The sequence below is a fragment of the Dendrobates tinctorius genome, unplaced genomic scaffold (assembly GCF_039654945.1).
Source record: "Dendrobates tinctorius isolate UK_male_01 unplaced genomic scaffold, ASM3965494v1 ptg000060l, whole genome shotgun sequence".
NCBI lineage: Eukaryota > Metazoa > Chordata > Amphibia > Anura > Dendrobatidae > Dendrobates > Dendrobates tinctorius.
In genome coordinates this window covers 5235156-5260130 of record NW_027361728.1, presented here as the reverse complement: position 1 = coordinate 5260130, position 24975 = coordinate 5235156, and positions in this window count along the sequence as shown.

Sequence of the window (24975 nt, the reverse complement as noted above, 5' to 3'; positions counted from 1 at the left end):
GGCCTACACTGATCCCTCGTCCACCTTGTCTTACTGTGGCATTCAATTGAAAGCTGTAAATGCTGACCCAGACCCCGATATTTCATGCCTTGCTGATTGCTACAATTTGTACTGTTGGTGAATTGAGGCCACTTTCCTGGTGTCTATTCCCCATTTGATGTATTTTGGCAGCATTTGGGGCTGTTATAAGGTGTTGTGCATGCGTTTGTTTTTGCCTCCCATTGACATGAATGACGTTCGGTTATGTTCAGCGAATATTCGATGAATTAATCTGCGAATATTGCAAATTTGGCACTCTTAATCCGAACTGAACATTTAAATATTTGCTCATCTCTATTAGAGAGGCTCTGCAAAGTGGCTTTCTGCTGTAGGTAGGAGTCAGATATACGATAGGACACCGTATCTGTCAGCTCATATTCTATACTACAATATATCAAAATTCTGTAAACCACAATGTTAAAAAGTTGATTTACTCTCCACTCAATATATAAATTAACATTCAATTTGATCACAAGAGCGCACTGCAAATGATGCAGTTTTTTATTAGAGTGAACTGTATGGAAAATGGGCATATGTGACATGGCTATTGAACATTAAATGGCTTATCTGTGACTTAGTTTTTACTTTGCTATGGGGCCAAGGGCCCCGTCACACATAGCGACTCACCTGCGATCGCGGCAACGATATGAACTTGTCCGGATCACTGGTGTGTCGCTACATGATCGCTGGTGAGCTGCCAAACAGGCAGCGTCACCAGCGATAAGCACCAGCGATGATGAGTGTGCGCGTCGCTGTGTACCTTAGATACCTGCGCGCTGGTGCAGGGAGCTGGTAACCAAGGTACACTGCAGGTTTCTAAGCACTGCGTGGCGCTTAGAAACCCACTGATTACCTTGGATACGAGCTCGGAGCTTGATGATCGTTGCTCTCCCGCCTGCCACACGCAGCGTGCTGGCCAGCGGGAGACCAACGATCAAAAAAAAGTCCAGGGCTTTTGAGCACGATCAGCGATACCCAGCAGGGGGTCGGTCGCTGATAGGTGTCACACACAGCGATCTCGCTGATGAGATCGCTGTTGAGTCACAAAACTTGTGACTCAGCAGCAAACTCGCTAGTGAGATCGCCGTGCGTGATGGGGGCTTAAAAGCTTATTAGCTGGTAGTTTCTAATTACCAGCCTGTTCTGCTCTGCTTTGCTGAGGGGGTGTCACTGCTGATTTCATATTGATTGACAGCTGGCTCCACCCTGCCTATCTGTGGGGAGCTGACTGTCAATTAACATGATGTCGGCAGTGACGCCTACATCGACAGAACAGACCTGGAGAGAAATAGTTGCCCTGTTGATGTGAGATCAAGTGAAGCCAGACAATCGCTGCCTGAGATGGGAAAGATGTTGCAGGGCAGAACAGGTAGTTAGCTAGCAACTACCTGCCAGTATGATCTTAGCCTCATTGCTAAAAAAATCCCAAAGTCCAAGATAACTCCATTTAAAAGAGTGGTGAAATCGAGATTGTCCTCATTGCCCTTTTAAACGCGGGGTAGTCAGAGAGCTGCATGTAGGTTTCTTCCTCTCCAAAGAAACTGCCATTTTGTGAAATAATTAAATTAGTGTCAACTAGAAATGAGCGACTTTGCCTCCGTGAGGGTCGAGTCGGGTTTCAGACCACCCGACTATACCAAAAGTCAAGTAGAACGAAATCGGCCGATCTTCGGCAAAAGTCGGAGTTCCGACCGAAACCCGACCCCAATGCAAGTCAATGGGGAATGAAAGTCGGCAGTGAGTGGAGGACAGTAAACACACCTACAGTGCCCATTTCAATGACAACATCAATTCTTATTACTTAAGCTTGTCAGCCTTAATTTACTTTATAATAATAGTAACGCTTTGAAAACTGGGGGTTATTTGGCTAAAGTTGTGGGGGGGGTACAGCCCAGTTAGGGAGGTGGAAAAACAAGCTTATGTTGAGGTGTAGGCTGGACGTTCAGCAGCTGCAAATGGAGGAATTGGAGAAGTCAGAGTAAGAGGAGGACTGTGAGCCAGTTTGCTGGCAACCTATGTGTCATCAGGGGAAGGTGGTACAAAATCCTTTGAAACCCAGGCATGTTTAATTTTAATGAAGATGAGATCACCTACATTTTGGGTCGACAGCCAGGTCCTTCTTTCTGTCATGATTGATCCAGCAGCACTGAAGACTCTTTCTGATAGCACACTACCAGCAGCAGGGCAAGTGAGCTCCTGTAAGGCATATTGTGCCAATTCAGGCCAGGTTTCCAGTTTACAGGCCCTGTAGTCAAAGGGGAATGAACTGTGAGGGAGAGCATCGATAGGGGAGGAGAGGTAATTTTGAACCATAGTTGAGACAACTGGTGTCTCCTGTCTGTTGGAATTGATTCAGTATTACCAGTCATGTGAGTGGTAGTGTTGAGCATTCCGATACCGCAAGTATCGGGTATCGGCCGATATTCACTGTATCGGAATTCCGATACTGAGTTCCGATACTTTTAGCATATCGAATACCGGAATTGGAAGTTCCCATAATGCTATGAGCCAGTTTGATTTGATTCAGCCAATGACAATCCTCAGACGTGTGGGCACATCCTGTTAGGCATGTAGGCATGTTAACTAATGGCATGGCTGTGATTGACTGCTGAAATGATGTCATGATGCACTATCTAATGGCATGGCTGTGATTGACTGCTGAAATGATGTCATGATGCACTATAAAAGCCGCCGACGCTGCCATTTCTGGTTCACTCTGCTGTGAATTCAGTTAGGGACAGGCTGCTGTTCAAGACTGTGAGAGACAGTTAGAGATAGCGATTTTCACAATCTTAGTGTGCTTTACCCAGGCTACATAATCCACCACTGTAGCTTTCTTTTGCCTTGCAGCAGTGTTCACAGCTGCCTGCAAGGTCTGTGTGAGTGCAGCTCACGCTGAGTAGTGTGTCCTGCAGCTACGTCTGGTTGTAGGCCGCTCAGCGTGTGTCACTGCCTCATACATATTTTTCTCTTTTGCTGCTCATTTTTCATTATCCTATTAGTGTGCACTGTGCATCCATCCGTATCCATATACGTTGGTTGCAAACACTATAGGAGTAGACAGCGGAGCCTCTCTGCAGCCTTTCAGTGCTAGTGCCCAGTTTGCTGCACTGTTCATGGCTGTCTGAGAGGTCTTTGTGTGTGAGTGAAGCTCACGCTGAGTAATGTGTCCTTCAGCTACGTCTGGTAGTAGGCCGCTCAGCGTGCGTCACTGCCTCACACATATTTTTCTTTTATTGCAGCTCATTTTTTATTCTCCTATTAGTGTGCATCCATCCGTATCCATCTACATTCCTGCTCTGTCCACATTCCCATTACTAGTAGTGGGAATGTGGACAGAGCAGGAGACTTTGCCGGACACACATCAGGGGATCAACTGACGTGACTGAGCCCCAGTAACTCAGGAACAAGTGTGGATTGTGCAGACGCCACTTCAGAGCAGTAACTGGCGGGGTTGGAGGCCAGAGGAAATACTTGAGACAGTGGAGCCAGAGGCCATAGTGGAGCACGGTTACAATCAGTAGTAGCCTACAACCTATATAAAACTTGCTGCAAGTTGGCCTCCGCCTGCTGCATGATGATCCTGGGCTTCAACTCAGCCAGTTGTTGCTCGGAAGTGCTGTCCGCACAGAGAAAAACACTAGCTCCTGTGTTAGTGGGGTTCAGTAACGTCTGCTGTTCCCCTGCTGTGTGGACGGCAATGTCTCCTGCTGCCTCCACATTCAAAAACCATCAGGCCTCTGCCTGCTCCATGCTTGATCCTGGGTTCCAACAATGCCAGTTGGTGTTCAGAAGTGCCGTCTTCACAGAGAAAAACACTAGCTCCTGTGTTAGTGGGGTTCAGTAACGTCATCTGTTCCCCTGCTGTGTGGACGGCAATGTCTCCTGCTGCCTCCAAAATCACACTACATCAGGCCTCAGCATGCTCCATGCTTGATCCTGGGCTCCAACAACGCCAGTTGGTGTTCAGAAGTGCCGTCTTCACAGAGAAAAACACACTAGCTCCTGTGTTAGTGGGGTTCAGTAACGCCAGCTGCTGCCCCGCTTTGTGGACGACAAAGTCTCCTGCTGCCTCCAAAATCACACTACATCTTATTTTCTACTCGCTCCAAGTAGGCCTCAGCCTGCTCCATGATTGACCCTGGGCTTCAACACAGCCAGTTGTTGCTTGGAAGTGCCATCTGCACAGAAAGAAACACTAGCTCCTGTGTCAGTGGGGTTCAGTAACGCCAGCTGCTCCCCTGCTGTGTGGATGGCAAAGTCTCCTGCTGCCTACACAGTCACACTACTATTGATTTTTAACCGTGCTCTACTTGGGCCTCTGGCTCCACTGTCTCTAGTATTTCCCCTGGCCTCCAACCCCGCCAGTTGCTGCTCTGAAGTGGCGTCTGCACAATCCACACTTGTTCCTGTGTTACTGGGGCTCAGTCACGTCAGTTGATCCCCTGATGTGTGTCCGGCAAGGTCTCCTGCTCTGTCCACATTCCCACTACTAGTACCCATCCGGGTTCCAGCACCGTCAGCTGGTTCTCGCTAGTTCCATTGCCTCTTGTAGCTTCTGCTACCCATCCGGGTTCCAGCACCGTCAGCTGGTTCTCGGCAGTGTCTTTGGCACGGGTACTCCCTCCTGCCCTGCCTGGTTCCAGCACGCCTGCTGTTTCCGGGTAGTGTCAACGTCACTTTGCCACCAATACGTTGTCCTGTCGTGTTGCGGTCGGGTTAGCCGAGTCTATGGTGCCTGCAGTTTTGGTGCATCCTATGTGGGATGCGGGTTCTGGTAATAAAGGCTGGTTCCGTAGTTCCAATAGGACAAGCACCCCCTGTTGGACGGTGGGTTTCGGTAACTGCGTCCTGCTCGCGGCCTTGCAACTTTGTTTATTATGGGTTCCTTGTGCTACCCATCCGGGTTCCAGCACCGTCAGCTGGTTCTCGGCAGTGCCTTTGGCCTAGGTGACTCCTTCTCGGTATCCGAGTTCCAGCTACGTCAGCTGGTCCTTGGTAGTGCTTTGTAGCACAGGTACCTCCTGCTTAGTTACCGTGTTCCAGCACCGTCAGCTGGTCCACGGTTGTGCCATTGGCTCTTGTTCCTTCTGCTGCCCCTCCGGGTTCCAGCACCGTCAACTGGTCCTCGCTAGTTTCATTTGCTCTTGCAGCTTCTGCTACCCATCCGGGTTCCAGCACCATCAGCTGGTTCTTGGCAGTGACTTTGGCCTAGGTGCCTCCTTCTAGGTATCCGAGTTCCAGCTACGTCAGCTGGTCCTTGGTAGTGCTTTGTGTCACAGGTACCTCCTGCTTAGTAACCGTGTTCCAGCACCGTCAGCTGGTCCACGGTTGTGCCATTGGCTCTTGTTCCTTCAGCTGCCCCTCCGGGTTCCAGGACCGTCAGCTGGTCCTCGCTAGTTTCATTTGCTCTTGCAGCTTCTGCTACCCATCCGGGTTCCAGCACCGTCAGCTGGTTCTCGGCAGTGCCTTTGGCCTAGGTGCCTCCTTCTCGGTATCCGAGTTCCAGCAACGTCTGCTGGTCCTTGGTAGTGCTTTGCAACACAGGTACCTCCTGCTTATTAACCGTCTTCCAGCACCGTCAGCTGGTCCACGGTTGTGCCATTGGCTCTTGTTCCTTCTGCTGCCCCTCCGGATTCCAGCACCGTCAGCTGGTCCTCGCTAGTTCCATTTGCTCTTGTTCTTTCTGCTACCCATCTGGGTTCCAGTACCGTCAGCTGGTTCTCGGCAGTTCCTCAGCCTTCTTGTACCTTCTGCTACTTTTCAGTTCAAGCTTGCGGAAATGGTTTTTGGTTCTCACTCTGGATCTCCCTGACAATGACCCTGAAGACGACAACCCTGAAGACCACACCGAAGAAGACCAAAAAGATGACACTGAAGAAGATGATCAAGAGGCCAAAGAACATGAAGACAACCACCAAGATGCAGAACAACAAGAGACAGAAGATGAAGAAGCAGAAGAACAAAAAGCAGAAGAACCAAAAGCAGAAGAACATTAAACATAAGACTAAAAATCAGAGCAAAAAATATTATCTAAATTATAAGCAGAAGAAGACTAAGCAGTGTATGGGGTGAGTCAGTTCCTCCTCGTGGTGCCCCTGGAAAATGCCTGCTGCTGCAGACCAAACTGAACGCGGACTAATCCTGTTGTAAATCTTTTGTGACAGGCAGAACGGAAGGTGTAATCTTCAAACTTTTCTAGATAACAACTACAGGAATGCCTGTCACAAATAATAATATGATGAAGAAGAAGAATAGGAAGAAGATGAAGAAGTAGAATGTGAAGAAGAATAAACGTTGAATAAGAAGAATATGAATAATGTACAAAAAAAGAATAATAGGAAGAAGGTGAAGAGGAAGACGATGAATAAGGTGAAGAAGAAGTTGATGAAAAACATGCTGCTGCTGCTGCTGAGGATCATGAAAGAGAAAGTGTGGGAGAAGTAAAAAAGAAGGTGAAGAGCATAGAAGTAGTGAAACATACATATCTGACAAAATATAAAAGAGGTTAACATAGTCAATATCATTGTAACTCCGAACGTCTTTAAAAAAAAAAAAATTAATTCCTGCTATTTCATTTGATTGGGCTAAACCTCTATGGCTTTAATGTCTCCTACACCTCCCACAAAAACATTATTATTAGTTGTTTTTCTTCATGTAGAATTAACCTACAAGGAAAGAAAGGTTTTTTTTTAATTCCGATATTTCTGTTCCATTGACTTGAATGGGACTTCCAGGATCGGAATCGGCGATACCTGATACTTTTTTGATATCGGCCGATCCAATCCGATCCGATATTTTTCAATATCGGGTGGTATCGCTCAACACTAGTGAGCGTTACTCGAGAAATCAGTCCACAACATGGTCATGAAACCCCTGTCTCCAACGCCACTTCGGCTGTGTGCACCACGAACACCTCTTCCATGTTGCCCAGTATGGCTTGTGGTAGAACCTGCACCACTGCTGTGTGCTGGGAATGCCACTAACAAACGGTTTACCAGAGTTGCTTGTTTGTTCGCCAATATTAGCTCTAGGATCTCCTGTGGCATGATGTTCTGTAATTTGCCTTTATAGCATGGATCGAGGATGCTGGCCAATCAGTAGTCGTCATCCTTCATAATTTTGGCAATGCGGGGGTCCCTTTTTAGGATCCGCAAGAGATAATCACACATGTAGGCCAATGTTCCAGGTGTCAATGATGCCTGTGGTGGGTGGAGGAGCACTTTCTGCCAAATCCACATCCCTCCAGTCACACACAAACCCTGTACCTGACCTTGGCAAGCCAACATTTTCTCTTGCCCCCTGAGAAGCATCCTCCTCCCCAAAATAATCATTCCCCTCATCCTCCTCCTCCTCCTCTTTCTCTTCTTCCTCCACCTCATCCAGGACAGTTCCCTGAGCAGACAATGTCTGACTGTCAACAAGGCTTCCCTCCTCCTCCGCTGCAGATGCCTAATCCTTAATGGGCGTCAAAGTTTGCATGAGCAGATGCATAAGTGGGATGCTCATGCTTATGATGGCGTTGTCTGCGCTTACCAGCCATGTGCATTCCTCAAAACACTGATGGACTTTATAGAGGTCTTTCAGCTTTGACCTCTGCACACCCAACAACTCGATGTCTGCCCTCAAACTGCCTGCCCGTGTATCCTCCCACAAATGCATTACAGCCTGCCTCTGTTCGCACAGCCTCTAAACCATGTGCATGGTGGAGTTCCACCTTGTTGAAACGTCTATGATTAGGCGGTGCTTGGGAAGGTGGAGCGATCGCTGTAGCCTCTGCATATGAATGGAGTGTACGGGTGAGCGACGGATGTGCGAGCACAGTCTTTGCACCTTATAGAGCAGGGCTGGTAACTCCGGATAATTATTTATGAAGCTGTAATGAATGAGTCCAGAAAACCAGAGAAGTTGGCAGCTATCGGATTGCAGACCCCTGAACTTATCAACAACAACTAGCAGTAGCCGTGGGGGGTTCGTACGGTGCCCTAGACCCCTCGATCGCAGCCGGAGAACTACATAGCCTAAAGACAGAAAGGGAAATCTAAACTTCCCCAGAGCACACCCCAAAGCAATAGGCAGCCCCCAACATATAATGACGGTGAAGCAGGATGAAAAAACACTCACACAGATAGAAAGATAGGCTGAGCAAATGATGGGGCCCAAGCTAACTAAATAGGACAGGATAGGAAAGCTGCTGTCTGCAATCCGCCAAAAACCCTATCAAAACAAGGGCCAAGAGGCTGATAGGGAAAAAGGCCCTGAAGACGCTAGGCTTCAAAAAGACTATATCAGCACTCAGGTATTTTCTGAAGACAGAGCAAAAAGGAATTCAACTCACCCCAGCAGGGAATCGCAGAACAGAAATTCAGAAAAACAAGGCAAAACAAAACACAAATGCAAAAAGCAGTGCAGAAAACTTAGCTTTTGAGGAGCAGGAATCAGACTGGTCTCCTAGAATCCCACAGAGAGATCACCAGCAAGGCAGAAGGGCGTCGGCTGCCTTATATCCAGTCAGTAATTCCCGTCACCCAGTCATCATCATCATACCCAGGTGCTTGGTAATCAGCCTCACTACCTTCCTTCACCAGAAGAGGGAGTTCATCAGACCTCAATGGTGAAGGGGAAAATGAACTCACAACATGAAGCACTGCACTACCAGGTTCAAGGTGTGAGCCAGGCAAGGTATATATCTGAGTTTTGCCAGGGCTATGGCCGGCACAAAATTATCCGATATCACTGACTACCTTGCCTGGCACAAGATGTAGACTGCCCAGCCATGACTCAGTTTCTTGCTGCAAGTAGTCGGCCAGTACCTGTTATGCGAGGCTTAGGTCGAAGGAGGCTGACAAAACCCGGGCCCCTGCGGAGTCCCTCAAACTAGGGAAAACCCTGTCTGACCCTCAACCCAGGGTTTTTGCTAAAGGTGCAAATGCCTGAGCCTCCAGCCTCTCCTTATCTCCTGCTCAGCCCTAAGCTGAACCCTCCACCCTCCACCCAGTGAGTTGTCAAACCACCAAAACCCACACAGTAATGACAGACAGGAAGAACTCAAACCACACCGCGCCGCAACCACACAGGACAATACTATAATGTGAACAGGGCAAAACAAAGCACAAATATAGGAAGACGAAAAGGTAACAACGGATCATACGACACCAGCTATGAATTTCTCTCTCCAACACCTCCACTCCAGACCGGAACCACTTGGCACAAAACACAAGCTATAATCGGCGACGCCCACAGGCCAGCACGACTATTTAAAGACCGTGGGCGTGACCAAACATCCCACCTGATTTCCAGCTAGATTAACCCCAGATAACCTGAGTAAAATCAAGCCGGCGCCACTGAGGCTATAGTGGACGGAGATGGAACTACCGCTGCCTGCCGGACGCTGTGGTGTGAACAGCGTCCGACATGACAGTACCCCGTCTTCTACGAGGGACCCCAGGGCCCTCAAGACTCATAGGACCCGGCTTGTCCGGATGACGGCAGTGAAAGGAACTGACCAGCCGCTCCGCATGTATGTCTGAGGCTGGAACCCAAGACCTCTCCTCCGGACCATACCCCCGCCAGTGCACCAAATACTGAAGAGTATGGCGCAGTACTCGAGAGTCCACCACTTTGGAGACTTCAAACTCTAAATTGCCATCCACCATGACTGGAGGTGGCATCGGCGTCGTGTCCACAGAGCCTACCACCTTTTTCAATAAAGACCTGTGAAACACATTGTGTATCTTGTATACCGCAGGAAGCTCCAACCGAAAAGCAACCGGGTTTATGATGGCAGCAACCTTAAAAGGGCCAATAAACCTTGGACCCAATTTCAATGATGGAATTTTGAGTTTTATGTTTTTAGTAGCTAACCACACCCAATCACCCACACACAGGTCTGGACCTGGCACGCGTCTAGAGTCAGCCACACGTTTGTATCTTGCACTCATGCTCAGCGATCGCTGTTTCACACTCCTCCAGACCGATGATAGTTGAACTCCTAACCGGTCCTCCTCTGGGATGCCCCCAGAGCCCCCCTGATGCAAGGTACAAAATTGAGGATGGTGCCCATAAACACAAAAGAACGGAGACTCTCCCGATGATTCTTGGCGGTGATTATTTAATGCGAACTCGGCCAAGGGAAGGAACGTCGACCACTCCTCTTGGTTGTCAGACACAAAACATCGCAAATACTGCTCCAGATTTTGGTTCATGCGCTCAGTTTGACCATTTGACTGCGGATGAAATGCCGACGAATGAGACAACTTGATCCCCAATCGTGAGCAAAAAGCTTTCCAAAACTTTGCCACAAACTGGGTACCCCTATCAGACACTATGTCCGACGGAACTCCGTGCAGTCTGACCACCTCCTGCACAAAGACCTGAGCCAACGTCTTCGCGTTGGGCAAGGAAGGCAACGACACAAAATGCGCCATCTTCGAAAATCGATCAACCACCACCAGGATGACCGTGTTCCCCGCCGAGGCAGGCAAGTCTGTGATAAAGTCCATGGAGATTTCTGTCCATGGCCTACTAGGTATCCCCAGAGGCTGTAGAGTGCCAGCAGGACGGGTTCTGGGCGACTTGGCCCTGGCGCACGTGATGCAAGCTGTCACGTAGGAAACCACATCCTGCCGGATTTTTGGCCACCAGAAGCGGCGCGATACCAGTTCCAAGGTGCCCCTAACCCCTGGATGACCGGCCAGGACCGAGTCGTGGTGTTCCCCCAACACTTTAAGACGAAGATGAAGGGGTACGAACGACTTATTAGCGGGAAGTCCTGGTGGTACCTCCTCCTGGGCCTCGGCAATCTCCGCCTCTACCTCAGTCGTGAGAGCCGAAACCACTACACCTTCCTGGAGGATGGGTACCGGCTCTTCCCGAGGTTCTCCCCCGGAAAACACCTGGACAAGGCATCCGCCTTGGTGTTTTTCGCCCCAGGACGGTAAGTCACCAGAAAGTTAAAACGTGTAAAAAACAATGCCCAGCGAGCCTGCCTGGGAGACAGACGCTTGGCCGACTCCAGATAGAGCAGGTTTTTATGGTCGGTGATGACTGTGACCTGGTGAGCTGCCCCCTCCAAGAAGTGTCGCCATTCCTCAAAAGCCAATTTGATGGCCAACAACTCCCTGTTGCCGATGTCGTAATTCCGTTCGGCCGGCGACAGCTTCTTGGAGAAGTAGGCGCATGGACGCAAATTGCTCAAGGACGAGCCCTGTGACAGTACTGCCCCCACTCCCACCTCAGACGCATCGACCTCCACCGTAAAAGGTTTAGATACGTCCGGTTGCACCAGAATGGGGGCTGAAGCAAAACGGTTCTTCAGAAGCTCAAATGCACGCACCGCATCCTCAGACCAGATAGCGAGATTGGTACCTTTTTTCGTCATGTCCGTGAGCGGTTTGGCTATAGTAGAGAAATTCTTAATAAACTTCCTATAATAGTTGGCAAACCCAAGGAACCGCTGGAGCGCCTTTAGATTACCAGGCCGTTCCCATCGCAGCACCGCTTGCACCTTCGCGGCATCCATTTTAAACCCTGCGGCGGACACAATATATCCCAAAAAAGGCAACTCTTGAACAAAAAACACGCATTTTTCAAGCTTAGCATAGAGCTTATTCTCACGGAGCAGCTGTAACACCTGCCTGACATGCTCTAAATGAGTGTCCTGGTCGATCGAATAAATAAGGATATCATCCAGGTACACAATCACAAATTTCCCCAGCAAATGAGCAAATACATCATTTATGAAATGTTGGAACACAGCAGGCGCGGTTGTCAACCCAAATGGCATAACTAGGCTTTCAAAATGACCCTCAGGGGTATTAAATGCCGTCTTCCACTCATCCCCCTGACGGACCCTTATGAGGTTATATGCCCCCCTGAGGTCAAGTTTGGAAAACCACTTCGCACCAGCCACCTGGTTGAACAAATCAGGGATCAGAGGCATCGGGTAGGGATCACGGACCGTAATCTGGTTTAACTCCCGGAAATCCAGACACGGGCGTAACCCCCCATCTTTCTTCTTAATAAAGAAAAACCCCGCTGCTACAGGTGAGGATGAAGGCCGGATGTGCCCTTTACTTAAACTCTCCGCAATGTAGTCCTTAAGAGCTTGTCTCTCCGGACCAGAAATACTAAACATCCTCGCCTTAGGCAATTTAGCCCCGGGTTTTAACCTAATTTGACAGTCATAGGCTCGATGTGGAGGTAGTTCTGAGCAACCCCTCTCAGAGAATACGTCCGCAAAATCCAGCAATGCCTCCGGAAGGCTGGACTTCACGGCGGACACACATGTGGCCAAGCAATTTTCCTGGCAGAAACTGCTCCACTGGACTATGTCCTGGGTTCTCCAGTCAATCACCGGGTTGTGCTTAGACAACCATGGGAAACCCAGGACTATTTGTGCTGGGAGATTATTGAGTACCTTACATGTAACCCACTCAGAATGTAGGACCCCAATGTGGAGTTTAACCTCAGCTACAAACTCAGTAATCTCCCCCTGTGGGAGGGGAGCGGCATTAATGGTAACCACGCGAATAGGATGAGGGAGTTTTTCGATCTTGAAACCTGCCATGCGTGCAAACTCCTCATCCATGAGATTGGTGGCTGAACCGCTATCCACAAACACTGATATTGGTAGCTCTCTGCCCGCAATAATAACCCTGGCAGGGAGCATACATTGAGATACCATCATGGAGGATATGCATACGCTCAGTTGGGCCTCCTCCATACCCTCTGAGCTTACCAGTTTTCCGCCGGTGCGACTTTCTTTGGTAGCACAGGACAAGCATTTACATAATGATCTCTTTTACCACAGTAAAAACATGCTCCATGCTTCCTGAACCCAGGAACGCGACGCTGCACATGTGATACCCCAGCGATTTGCATAGGTTCCGTGGGCTCACCTGCAGCAACCACACTGGCACCCCTGCTTTCCCCCAGAGGCAGCGTCTCCTGCGCCCCTTGACGCAAACGGCGATCAATACGGATAACCAAACTCATGGCAGATTCTAACGAACCAGGAGTCTCATACATCAGGAGGGCCTGTTTAACTCTTTCTGAGACCCCATGAATAAACTGACTCCGCAGCGCTGGGTCGTTCCACTGTGTGTCTACTGCCCAACGGCGAAATTCTGAACAATAGTCTTCCGCCATACGTTCCCCCTGACGGAGGGCGCGGATCTTATATTCTGCTAAAGCCAATCTGTCGGGGTCATCATAAATGAGCCCGAGTGCTGAAAAAACATTCTCAACCGAATGAAATGTAGCAGAGTCGGCTGGTAAGGAAAACGCCCATGCTTGGGGGTCCCCACTCAGTAATGATAACACCAGACCCACCCGCTGAGCCTCATTACCTGAGGAGACCGGGCGCATGCGAAAGTATAACTTGCAGGCCTCCCGAAAGATGACAAATTTGCTGCGTTCCCCAGAAAATCGTTCAGGCAGCGGAATCTTAGGCTCTGCACCTGCACCAGCAGAACTCGCCTGCACATTAGCTACAACCAGGCCCTGCTGCTGAACTGCCCCCTTCAACTCGGTGACCTGTACGGACAGCGCCGCCAACTGGCGGTTTATGGAAGTCATGGAATCCATGGAAAAATGTTGGGCCGATTATAATGTTATGCGAGGCTTAGGTCGAAGGAGGCTGACAAAACCCGGGCCCCTGCGGAGTCCCTCAAACTAGGGAAAACCCTGTCTGACCCTCAACCCAGGGTTTTTGCTAAAGGTGCAAATGCCTGAGCCTCCAGCCTCTCCTTATCTCCTGCTCAGCCCTAAGCTGAACCCTCCACCCTCCACCCAGTGAGTTGTCAAACCACCAAAACCCACACAGTAATGACAGACAGGGAGAACTCAAACCACACCGCGCCGCAACCACACAGGACAATACTATAATGTGAACAGGGCAAAACAAAGCACAAATATAGGAAGACGAAAAGGTAACAACGGATCATACGACACCAGCTATGAATTTCTCTCTCCAACACCTCCACTCCAGACCGGAACCACTTGGCACAAAACACAAGCTATAATCGGCGACGCCCACAGGCCAGCACGACTATTTAAAGACCGTGGGCGTGACCAAACATCCCACCTGATTTCCAGCTAGATTAACCCCAGATAACCTGAGTAAAATCAAGCCGGCGCCACTGAGGCTATAGTGGACGGAGATGGAACTACCGCTGCCTGCCGGACGCTGTGGTGTGAACAGCGTCCGACATGACAGTACCTCTGCGGTGTGTCTGTTGTCACCAAAAGGATAAAAACTGAAAAGGAAGGAGCGCAATAGGGTCTTATCTGGGTGGAAGATAGAATAAATTCAAATGGAATCTACACACCTTTCCACGAACGAATAAACGCATGTAAATCAATGTCAGCCTGCTGCACGCCCGAGGTTCACAACCATGACCGCCAATATAATTCCTTTTGGATAAAAATTTGGGCTTACTGTGCGCTGCTGAGACAACGATAAAATCACCACATGAGAATCTTTTTAACTCTTTATTCCCCTAATAAAGGGAATAAAGAGTTAAAAAGATTCTCATGTGGTGATTTTATCGTGGTCTCAGCAGCGCACAGTAAGCCCAAATTTTTATCCAAAAGGAATTATGTTGTCACCAAAAGACATCATCTTTAAAACAGCCTGCTGACGCTTACCACTATCTGTTCGACAGTGTGACACCTCGTGTGCAACACTGGCAGCTGCGGATGGAGTGCTCGTGCGACTGTGCTCTGTCGACGAGCTTTCGTTTCTGGAGGAGGAGGAGGCGGAGGGTTGAACGCCTACAGCCTACTGTTGCCTATACCGTGGGCTAGGCAGCACTGTCCCACAGCTGCTGTCCCCTGTGGAGCCTGCATCCACCACATTAACCCAGTGCACAGTGATGGACACGTAATGGCCCTGGCCGTGCCTACTGGCCCATGCATCTGTTGTGAGGTGCACCTTCCCACTCACTGAGTGTTTGAGTGCATGGACAATGCGGTCTTTCACACGCAGGTGGAGGGCAGGGATGGCTTTTCTAGAAAAGAAGTGCAGACTGGGTAGGTCATAGCGTGGGACAGCGTAGGCCATGAGCTCTCTGAACGCTGCGCTTTCAACCAGATAGAAGGGCATCATCTCTAAAGAGATCAATTTGGCAATGTAGGCGTTCAAAGCCAGTGTACGCGGATGAGAGGATGATTACCTTCTTGTCCTACTCAGAGTCTCTGCTAGGGTGAGCTGGACTTTAAGCTGCATATGGTGGAACTAGCGGTGGACATGGCGGACTGAGAGGGGGTTGGTGATGGTGATGGTGATGGCCTAGATGCAGTCTTTCGTTAGGAAAACATTGTGATTCACTGACTGCTTTGGCCTTGCGACGACACCTCAACATTTCTTGCTGGTGGTGAGCTAACCGGTAGGCTTACAGTGGGGGAAGCGATGTAGCGTTGCTGGCTACCTTCAGTCGGAGCAGGTGCACGTGTGCTACCTGAGATTTTGTAGTCCGTCCACGCTTGCAAGTGCATGGTGTTTACATGTCTAAGCATGCAACTGGTATTCAAATTTCGGAGATTTTTCCCTCAGCTAAAGGTCCTTCCCACTTCTTACAGATAAGCTTTGCCTCATCAATAGGATTTTGGTCAAAAAAGTGCTACACTGCACGCTTCCTACTATGGGAAAAATTTTCAGGGATTGCACACTGTGCTAATTTGACCGTCTATCCAAGCTGTCCTGCAACTCTTTTTGTTTTTTTAACACGTTTTTAGACTGCTACGGGCCGGCAGATAACCGCAGCTGCAATGTCGATGCCTGCTGCGTATCCTCCTCCTCTTCTGAGCAATTGCCAGCGGCACCCTCTTCCCCCAATGGATCCCAATCCTGGTCAACAACTGGGTCATCCATCACCTCCTCTTCAATTTCATCTGCACCTTCCTCTGTGTCACCGTGTAAGGTGGTATAGTATGTGGGAAGGGGCACCTGAGTTTCATCAGGGTCAGAATCTGGCTCCGTAGACTGCGAGGGCAATGCAGTGCTCTGGGTGAATGTACCAGCAGAATCATATAGCACTGGCTGTGCATCAGTGCACTCCATGTCATATTCATCTTGGACTGGGGAATTCAGATTTCACTTGATAACTTAGGCATGGTATGTGAAAAGAGTTCCAGGGAGTAATCTGAAGTGTGGCCTGCTGCATCCTACGTCGATGGTGCCGTCAGCAACGATTTGGGTTTCTGGATCACGGAGTGAATTACCTATACGATGGACTACTTGCTAGAGATGGGGTGCACCTTACGAAGACTGGAAAACATGTATTTGGAAGTCGCCTAGCTACACTTGTAAGGAGAGCTATAAACTAGAACAACATGGGAAGGGAAGCAAAAGACCAGAAAAAGCCATACACCTGACAAATGCTATTGAGAACTCTGCTATTAGAAGTGGAAAAGAAGTACAAAGACAAAAGAATCTAATTAATAAAAATATTGGAGAAAGAGAAACCAATCACAAACTAAAATGTTTCTATACTAATGCACAAAGCATGGGCAGCAAACAAGGAGAATTGGAACTACTAACACAGGAAAAGAAATTTGATGTCATTGGAATCACTGAAACTTGCTGGGACAATACACATAATTGGAATACAAGACTAGAAGGATACAACTTATTTGCAAGAAACAGACTTGATAAACGAGGAGGAGGTGTCGCATTGTATTTTAGAAACGCGTATATCTGCACAGAGATTGAAGCTTCAGAGACTGGGAGTTCTGTGGAAACTGTTTGGGTAAGAATACAAGGACAGAACAATGGAAAGGACACCATTGTAGGCATTTACTAAAGGCCGCCTGTGCAAGCTGAAGATATGGATGAACTCTTTATGCATCAAATGGCCAAGTTCTCCAAAAAATATGACATAGTTGTCATGAGAGATTTTAACTATCCAGACATTTATTGGGAATCTCTCTCAGGCAAAACTAACAGGTCAACGAAATTCTTATCCTCTCTTGCTGACAACTTTATCTTCCAAAAGGTAGCCGAGAAAACAAGGGGAATTGCTACCTTGGATCTAATCCTTATAAACAGGGAAGAAAATGGTTGAGGAGGTAAAAGTGGCTGGGACCCTAGGAGGTAGCGACCATGCTATTTTAGAATTTTGGATAACTAGAGGAGGAAGACCTGTGAAGACTCAGACGTCAAGGTTAGATTTCAGAAAGGCAGATTTTAAGGGATTCAGAAAGAGAATTGGAGGGATCCAATGGCTGGATATCCTTAAAGACAACAATGTGCAGGAAAGATGGGAAATCTTGAAAAATGAAATTCTCAAAGCACAATTGTTAACAATTCCGAAAAGAGGGAAGAATAGGAAGCATTTAAGGAAACCAGGATGGATGAACACAGAACTTAAGCACATGCTAAAAAGGAAGAAAAAAATGTTTATAAAATGGAAAGAGGGAGGCATATCTAAAGAAGAATATAATGCTGTCTGCAGAACCTGCAGGGCACAAATCAGATTATTTAAAGCTGACAATGAATTGAGGCTTGCAAGAGATGTCAAAAGCAAAAATAAAGGATTTTGGGGATATGTCAAAAGTAAAAGGAAAGTCAAAGATGCTATAGGATTTTTACAGGATGAAAATGATGAAATGGTAAGACAGGATGTTGAGAAGGCCGAACTTTTAAATTCCTATTTTGCATCTGCTTTCTCTCAGAAAGGAAATGCAACATCAACTGTTCTTCACTGTCCTACTAAGGGGATAGAAGAATCCAGGATATCTATAAACAGAAAGATAGTGAGGAAACACTTAGCTAACCTAAATGAATTCAAGTCTCCAGGTCCAGATGAATTATACCCCAGAGTACTGAAGGAGATAGCAGAAGAAATTTTTTAACCACTCTCCATAATCTTTGAAATTTCTTAGAGAACAGGAGAAGTCCCAGAAGACTGGAGAAGAACAAATGTTGTTCCTATCTTCAAAAAGGGGAAGAAGGTGGACCCAGGCAACTATAGGCAGGTGAGTCTGACTTCTATACCAGGAAAGATCTTTGAACAAATTATTAAGCAACATGTATGTCAGTATCTGGATAAGAGCGAAGTGACTAAACAGAGTCAGCATGGGTTTGTAAATAATAAGTCATGTCAGACAAACTTAATTTCCTTCTAAGACGGAATCACTGATTGGGTGGATCAAGGAAATGCTGTAGATATAGCATATCTTGACTTCAGCAAAGCATTTGACAAAGTATCTCATACAATCCTTATTGAAAAAATGACTAAGTATAGAATTGACAAACTGTTAGGTGGATTCATAACTGGCTTAGTGATCGGACCCAAAGAGTGGTCGTAAATGGCTGCGCATCCAGTTGGAAGAATGTCTCAAGTGGGGTACCACAGGGCTCTGTCCTGGACCCTGTATTGTTCAACATCTTTATCAACGATTTAGACGAAGGAATTGAGGGTAAACTAATTAAATTTGCTGATGACACAAAGCTAGGAGGGATAGCTAATACTAGAGAAGAGGGAGAGAGGATTCAAAAAGATATAAATAAACTGGAGCAGTGGGCAGCAACTAACAGAATGTGTTGTGAGTTCATTTTCCCCTTCACCGTTGATGTCTGATGAACTCCCTCTGCTGGTGAAGAGAGGTAGTGAAATTGATTGGGTTGAGAAGAACCTGTCATCTGAACAGGTGGAGCCTGATTGGACACCCGAAATCACTGAGTGGATATAAGGCAGCTGACACCCTACAGGGGTGCTGGTGATCCTTTCTGCTCTGAGCTCTTGCAACCAGTTAGTCCTGTCTACTGAAAGCTAAGTTTTTGCTCTCTTATTTTTCCATGAGATTTTGTCTGTTTGCTTCGTGTTTTGTGTTCAGCCTGCCTTTGTTGGGACGGGCTGAGATCCATTTTTGTCTCTGATCAGTTTATCTCTTTGCTCTGTTTTCAGAATATACCTGAGTGCTGATATAGTGATTTTGAAGTCTAGCGACTTCAGGGCCTTTTTCCCTATCAGACGGTTGGGACATTTTTGGTAGGGTTTTTTGTGGATTGCAGCCAGCATCTTTTCTGTCCTTTCCTATTTAGCTAGTTGGGCCCCATCATTTGCTCTACCTGTCTTTCTGTCTGTGCTTGTGTTTTCATCTACTTTTCACCGACAATACATGTTGGGGGCTGTCTATTGCTTTGGGGTCTGCTCTGGGGCAGTTTAGATTTCCCCTTTCTTTCCTTAGGCTTATTTAGTTCTCTGGCTGTGAACAAGGGGTCTAGGGCACCGTAGGAACCCCCATGGCTACTGTTAGTTGTGGTGAATAGGATCAGGAGTCTGCAATCCGATAGCTACCAACCTCTACGGTTTTCTGGACTTAGCTTGTATTTTTGTTTTTTCCTCCTTCAGTGACTCATTCATAACAGAATCACCAGCCATACCGCAGATTCTAGGGTACTCAATAGCAGGAAAGAATTGTTAAAAAAAAAAAGGGAAAGAAAAAAAAAAGTGTCAGTATTTTTTTTTTTTGTGTGTGTATATTTTTTCCTCTATGTCTTTGAGGCCGTAGGGGGAATTTTTTCTTCTCAATGGAGATGAAGCAATTGTCTGATCATGCGGAGCAGCTCGCTGCTGAAGTGTGGGGAATTTCCGCCTATCTTGCTCATTCACATGTTGCTGAGCCAAAGATCCCTACTCCTGATGTGTTTTTTGGGGATCGGTCTCAATTTTTGAATTTTAAGAATAATTGTGAACTATTTTTTGCCTTGAAGCCTAACTCATCGAGGAGCTCCGCACAGCAGGTTAAAATTGTCATCTCCTTGCTGTGCGGCGATCCTCAGGATTGGGCATTTTCCTTGAAACCTGATGATCCTATTCTAACTAATGTGAACGCATTTTTTCAAGCCTTGGGGCTGTTGTACGATGAACCTAATGCTATTGATCAGGCCCTGTTGGCATTGAGCCAGGGTCAGGATTCTGCAGAGTTGTACCGTCAAAAATTCCAAAAGTGGGCAGTCCTTACTACCTCGAATGATGGTGCATTGCCAGCTCTCTTTCGGAAGGGTTTGTCAAAAACCGTAAAAGATACTATGGTGGGATTTCCTGTTCCCTCTGGTCTTGACGATTCTATGTCATTAGCCATTCAGGTTGATCGGCATTTGCGTGAACGCAAAACTGCACGAGAGGTGTTGCCACCTGTTGAACAAATGTCTGAACCTATGCAATGTGACAGAGTTTTGTCTAGAGCGCAACGTCAGGAGTTCAGAAGGCGTAATAAGCTGTGTTTTTTCTGTGGAGATGCCTCGCATATTATTTCTGTCTGCCCTAAACGAGAGAAACATTTTGCACACACATTTGCTGTGGGTGGTGTTCAACCTAAGATTCTTCTGGCAATTACTCTGATCTGCTCCCTGTCCACATTTTCCGCTAAGGCTTTTGTGGATTCGTGAGCAGCTATGAACCTGATGGACTTGGATTTTGCTAAACGTTGTGGATTTCCTATGACACCTCTGCGGACGCCTATCCCTTTGAGGGGTATTGATGCTACAACTTTGGCGAAGAATAAACCTCAGTTTTGGACCCAGGTGGTAATGCGGGTCGCCCCAGACCATCAAGAAAATTGCAGATTTTTGGTGTTGCATAATCTGCATGATACCATTGTTCTGGGGTTCCCTGGTTGCAAATCCATAATCCAGTTTTGGATTGGAAATCTGTGTCTGTGGTGAGTTGGGGTTGTCAGTGTTCCCTTAGTGACGCTCCTGTTTTCTCCACCTCTCGCCAGTCGCATGATGTTCCTGACTATTTGGCTGATTTTTATGATGTACAGTTGTGGCCAAAAGTATTGACACCCCTGCAATTCTGTCGGAAAATATTCAGTTTCTTCCTGAAAATGATTGCAAACACAAATTCTTTGGTATTATTATCTTCATTTAATTTGTCATAAATGAAAAAACACGAAAAGAATTGTCCTAAAGCCAAATTGGATATAATTCCACACCAAACATAAAAAAGAGGGTGGACTAAAGTATTGGCATTGTTCGAAAAATCATGTGATGCTTCTCTATTTTGTGTAATTAACAGCACCTGTAACTTACCTGTGGCACCTAACAGGTGTTGGCAATAACTAAATCATGCTTGCAGCCAGTTAACATGGATTAAAGTTGACTCAACCTCTGTCCTGTGTCCTTGTGTGTACCACATTGAGCATGGAGAAAAGAAAGAAGACCAAAGAACTGTCTGAGGACTTGAGAAACCAAATTGTGAGGAAGCATGAGCAATCTCAAGGCTACAAGTCCATCTCCAAAGACCTGAATGTTCCTGTGTCTACCATGCGCAGTGTCATGAAGAAGTTTAAAGCCCATGGCACTGTGGCTAACCTCCCTAGATGTGGACAGAAAAGAAAAATTGACAAGAGATTTCAACGCAAGATTGTGCGGATGTTGGATAAACAACCTCGACTAACATCCAAACAAGTTCAAGCTGCCCTGCAGTCCAAGGGTACAACAGTGTCAACCCGTACTATCCGTCGGCATCTGAATGAAAAGGGACTGTATGGTAGGAGACCCAGGAAGACCCCACTTCTTTCTCGAGACATAAGCCAGGCTGGAGTTTGCCAAAACTTACCTGAAAAAGCCTAAAACATTTTGGAAGAATGTTCTCTGGTCAGATGAGTCAAAAGTAGAGCTTTTTGGGCAAAGGCATCAACATAGAGTTTACAGGAGAAAAAAAGAGGCATTCAAAGAAAAGAACACGGTCCCTACAGTCAAACATGGCAGAGGTTCCCTGATGTTTTGGGGTTGCTTTGCTGCCTCTGGCACTGGACTGCTTGACCGTGTGCATGGCATTATGAAGTCTGAAGACTACCAACAAATTTTGCAGCATAATGTAGGGCCCACCGTGAGAAAGCTGGGTATCCCTCAGAGGTTATGGCTCTTCCAGCAGGACAAAGACCCAAAACACACTTCAAAAAGCACTAGAAAATGGTTTGAGAGAAAGCACTGGAGACTTCTAAGGTGGCCAGCAATGAGTCCAGACCTGAATCCCATAGAACACCTGTGGAGAGATCTAAAAATGGCAGTTTGGAGAAGGCACCCTTCAAATATCAGGGACCTGGAGCAGTTTGCCAAAGAAGAATGGTCTAAAATTCCAGCAGAGCATTGTAAGAAACTCAATGATGGTTACCGGAAGCGGTTGGTTGCAGTTATTTTAGCTAAAGGTTGTGCAACCAAGTATTAGGCTGAGGGTGCCAATACTTTTGTCCGGCCTATTTTTGGAGTTTTGTGTCAAATGATCAATGTTTTGCTTTTTGCTTCATTCTCTTTTGTGTTTTTTCATTTAAGACAAATTAAATGAAGATAATAATACCAAAGAATTTGTGTTTGCAATCATTTTCAGGAAGAAACTGAGTATTATCTGACAGAATTGCAGGGGTGTCAATACTTTTGGCCACAACTGTATTTAGTGAGAATGAGTCTGCGTCTTTGCCTCCTCATAGGAGTTATGACTGTGCAATTGAGCTGAGCCCTGGGTGTAAATTTCCCAAGGGTCGACTTTTCAATTTATCTGTACCCGAGCACGAGGCTATTCGATCCTATATTAAGGAGTCATTGGAGAAGGGTCATATTAGACCATCCTCTACACCCTTAGGTGCTGGGGTTTTTTTCGTGGCCAAGAAGGATGGTTCATTAAGGCCTTGTATTGACTATCGTTCCCTCAACAAAATTACTGTTAAATATCAGTATCCGTTACCCCTGATTTCTGATCTATTCTCTAGAGTTAAAGGTGCTTGCTGATTTACCAAGCTTGACCTCAGGGGGCATATAATCTTATTCGCATTAAGCATGGGGATGAATGGAAGACGGCGTTTAATACTCCAGAGGGACATCTTGAGTACCTGGTGATGCCTTTTGGGCTCACTAATGCCCCTTCTGTCTTCCAGTGCTTCATGAATGATATTTTCCGAGACTTTGTGGATAAATTTTTGATCATCTATCTGGATGATATTTTGATCTTTTCCAAGGATTGGGACTCTCATGTGGAACATGTTCGGACTGTGTTCCGGATTTTGAGGGAGAATTCCCTGTATGTCAAGGGATCGAAATGCCTTTTTAGGGTACAGAGGATTTCATTTTTGGGATTTATTTTGTCTCCGTCAACTATTGAAATGGACCCGGCCAAGGTACAGGCCATTTATGATTGGGTTCAGCCCACTTCTTTGAAGGCCCTCCAGAAGTTTTTGGGTTTTGCTAATTTTTATTGTAAATTTATAGCTAATTTTTCTGGTATTGCCAAACCATTGACTGATTTGACGAAGAAAGGTGCTGATGTGCTGAATTGGTCTCCGGAGGCTGTTTCTTCCTTTCAGGAGCTGAAGCGAAGGTTTACTTCTGCTCCAGTTTTGCGGCAACCTGATGTCTCACTCCCGTTTCAGGTAGAGGTGGACGTTTCTGAGATTGGTGCAGCAGCTGTTATGTCCCAAAAAGATCTGATACCATCTAAAATGAATCCCTGCGCTTTCTTTTCCCGAAAGTTCTCCCCATCTGAACGTAACTATGATGTGGGGAATCGAGAACTGTTAGCCATGAAATGGGCATTTGAGGAGTGGAGACGTTGGTTGGAGGGAGCTAGACATCAAGTCGTGGTCCTCACTGACCACAAGAATTTGATTTACCTGGAGTCGGCCAATCGCTTGAATCCTAGACAGGCTAGGTGGGCTTTGTTTTTCACACCTTTTGATTTTGTGGTCTCTTTTCTTCCAGGCACTAAGAATGTCAAGGCAGACGCCCTCTCTAGGAGTTTCTTTGCTGATTCTCCTGTTGTGACAAAGCCTGCTACCATCTTAGGTGAGGGGATAGTTCTTTCTGCCATCTCGCCTGATTTGAGACGTGCTCTGGAAGAGTTTCAGGAGGACAAACCTGAGTGTTGTCCCACTGGAAAATTGTATGTTCCTGACCAGTGGAGGAAGAGAGTGATGTCTGAAGTTCATTGCTCTGCATTGGCTGGTCATCCAGGTATTTTTGGTACTAGAGATTTGGTGAGTCGGTCTTTTTGGTGGCCCGTCTTGTCTCGTGATGTCAGGAGTTTTGTGCAGTCCTGTGGGACGTGCTCCCGGTCTAAACCTTGTTCTCTCTCTAGTGGGCTGCTGATGCCTTTGCCGGTGCCCAGGAGGCCATGGACCCATATTTCAATGGATTTTTATCTCTGATATGCCTGTCTCTCAGAGAATGACTGTTATTTGGGTGATTTGTGATAGATTCTCTAAGATGGTCCATCTTGTACCACTCCCTAAGTTGCCATCTTCCTCAGAGTTGGTGCCCTTGTTTTTGCAACAGGTGGTTTGCTTGCACGGGATTCCTGAGAACATTGTATCTGACTGAGGAGTTCAGTTTATTTCTAGATTTTGGAGGACTTTCTGTTCCAGCCTGGGAATTCAGTTGTCCTTCTCCTCTGCGTTTCACCCTCAGACCAATGGGCAGACGGAGAGAACAAACCAGACTTTGGAGTCGTATTTGAGATGTTTTATTTCTGCTGATCAGGATGATTGGGTTTCATTTTTGCCCTTGGCCGAATTTGCTTTAAATAATAGAGCTAGTTCTGCCACTTTGATGTCACCTTTTTTTTGTAACTTTGGATTTCATCCTCGATTCTCTTCAGTGCAGGTGGAGTCTTCTGCCTGCCCAGGTTTTGACACTGTGGTGGAGAGAATGCACCAGATCTGGGACCAAGTGGTGGATAGGTTGTCTCTCTCCCAGGAAAAGGCCCAGCGGTTTTCCAACCATCATAGGACCATTGGTCCCCAGTTTAAGGTGGGTGATATGGTTTGGTTGTCATCAAAGAATATCTCTATGAAGGTGACTTCTCCAAAGTTTAAACCTAGATTTATTGGACCTTACAAGATTTTGGAGATTCTTAATCCTGTCTCTTTTCGATTGGCTCTTCCTGTTACATTTAAGATCCATAACGTGTTTCATAAGTCTCTGTTAAAGAG